The sequence below is a fragment of the Schistocerca americana genome, chromosome 3, assembly GCF_021461395.2.
Source record: "Schistocerca americana isolate TAMUIC-IGC-003095 chromosome 3, iqSchAmer2.1, whole genome shotgun sequence".
Lineage (NCBI taxonomy): Eukaryota > Metazoa > Arthropoda > Insecta > Orthoptera > Acrididae > Schistocerca > Schistocerca americana.
Genome location: NC_060121.1, coordinates 452,740,639 through 452,743,318, shown reverse-complemented (window position 1 = coordinate 452,743,318; position 2,680 = coordinate 452,740,639).

Genomic DNA, 2,680 nt, shown 5'->3' with positions numbered 1-2,680 from the left:
ATTCTGTTTATCTTTCAGTTTACAAGTATGTCTTTTTCCTCTACGGAATTTTTTATACAACTATAAATCTCTATTCCTAGTTCATTTTACTATTCTCACTTTGTAAATGTTTAATATTATATACCAAATTTCTTATGAAAAAGAAAAGTAATAGTAATCCTGCTTTTCTCGCTACGTGGCGCTACTTATATATTCAATCACCACCCTCTGGTGTCTTAAATTGCCTTCCTGTTTACTGCGTTGTAGCTGCTCAGTCAGTCTGCCATGACAGTTTTGTTTCTTACATACTGTTTTTACACAGTGTGAAAAAAAATTCGTGCACTCGGATTTCGCAGCGCAATTCCTCACATACCGGCAATAAAAAATGTCTCTCACAAAATTTCGTCGTGCGCATATTTAGGGCAGTAAATGGACATAAATATTGGCAATCTGGCAACACTGTAATCATATCAACGGTAACTACTTCTGTCTGGATATAGCGATAATGCTGTGCCGTTGGTGCAACGGATAGCGTTTTGGGTTAGCATGCAAAACGTCGACGGTTCGATTCTGGGTCGTGGCTTACTTGTTTTTATTTGTTAAAAGTAGTCTGCGTGGTTAGGTATCTGGCTTCTTAATCGTCATACAGCGTCACGCAGCGACTACATCGGGTCTTCTACAAAACATTTGCAGTTATGTAATTCGAAGACAGAAATGAAAATACAATTGTTTTCACTGGTCAGCTTTTAAAGAAACCTTTAACATGTCGCGGACGCTAGTTGTTTAGCATAACTGTATCTACTACATTCCAAACTTGTTTTGTGTGTACCCTCCCCCAATGCTTCCATCGATTAATACCAATTATTCCTCTTGCCACGTTCAGTTTCATCAAATTCCATTAGGGACTTACGTCACCGCTAGGACTAACAACGTGCTTTGCAATTTTTATTTTGCAAATAAAACAAATAAGCCACGGCCCAGGCGCGAAGCCTCGACCACAACGTGTGATTACAGTGTTGCCAGATTGCCAATCATTACTCTCCATTTACTGCTCGAAATATGCGCAGGACCAAATTTTGTGACAGACACTTTTGTATTGTCAGTACGTGAGGAATCGCGCTATGAAGTCTGAATGCGCGAATTTTTTTTTTTTCTCATCCTGTATATCTGATCACGAAAATGTTCATGATGTATTTCAGCAGTTTAATTCTGACGATACTTGTAAAAATGGTTCAAAGGGCTTTGAGCTCTATGGGACTTAACTTCTGAGGTCATCAGTCCCCTAGAACTTAGAACTACTTAAACCTAACTAACCTAAGGACATCACACAACACCCAGTCTTCACGAGGAAGAGAAAATTCCTGACCCCGCCGGGAATCGAACCCGGGAACCCGTGCGTGGGAAGCGAGAACGCTACCGCACGACCACGAGCTGCGGACGAAACTTGTAATTTCATACTCTTGTAAATTCTCTGTATAGTTACATTTTCCGTTGCAGGCTACGTATTTGTGTTTTTCAGACAATCTGATGATGGATTCTACCTGAAACACGTCGAATAAAGTGATTGGTTTAGTTGTCCGCCCCGATAGCTGAGTGGTCAGCGTGACGGATTGCCGTCGTACGGGCCCGGGTTCGATTCCCGGCTAGGTCGGGGATTTTCTCCGTCCAGGGACTGGGTGTTGTGTTGTCTCCACCCTTATTTCATCCCCATCCGGCACACAGGTCGCCAAATGTGGCGTCGAATGTAATAAGACCTCCACCAAGGCGGCCGGACCTGTCCCGTAGGGGGCCTCCCGGCCATTGACGCCAAACGCTCATTTCCATTTCCATTGGTTTAGGTAATGCATCAGCTGGTGAATTCTTGTTTAGTGATCTGTACAGCAGTTGTGCAGTACTCCTACTGTTTTGCGCCAATTTCGTTCCGACCTTCGTCACGTCACAGCTCACCTGGAGAATCATATCCAGTTATTGCCAGTCGAAGTTCGTCAGCAGGGTGAAGATTCTGATGCATTAAAAAAAACGGAACCAAGTCAGTAAAGCTCAGATTGTTTGTGCTGTTACAATTAATACTCGTAATTATAAAAGGTCACACCAATAGATACAAACTTGCTGATGTTCGACTGTGTATTACATTACACCCTACATTCTTCTACTTGAATCTTCGCTCTGCAGACGAACTGCGACTTGCTGCAAGAAGATGTGGATCCAACGATGACCTGTAATAGAAGATGGAAACCCGTAACCCGAATAAACACAGCGCTGCAGAGGGCATCGGTCTTTCCGTAGTTTACCAAGTACCGGTAACCGGTTATTACGTAACAGTGATTTCTGGATAAATGATGTTTTACTACAGTTACATAATTTTTTGGCACCTCCACAGTGAACTGTACTATAATAGTATGTATTCCCAGATTTTCGCCCTATTGCACGAGTCGATGATGCCGGTTGCAGGGGCATGCACGTGAAGGTACGTGGGAAGTCTACTTGAGAATGGGCGGCGGTCGCGGGGATGTCCCACGCGTAGCAACGGCGTCCCCGGCCCGGCGCACCTGCGGCAGGCTGAACAGTGCGGGGCCGCTGAGTCACCGCCGGCGGATGTAATCTGTACCTGCGTGAGTGAACGCGAACGTGAACGTAAACACACGGGCGGGGACCGCCCGTGGCCTCGGCTGTTGCTCCACACTAGCCTGTCGCAAACCAT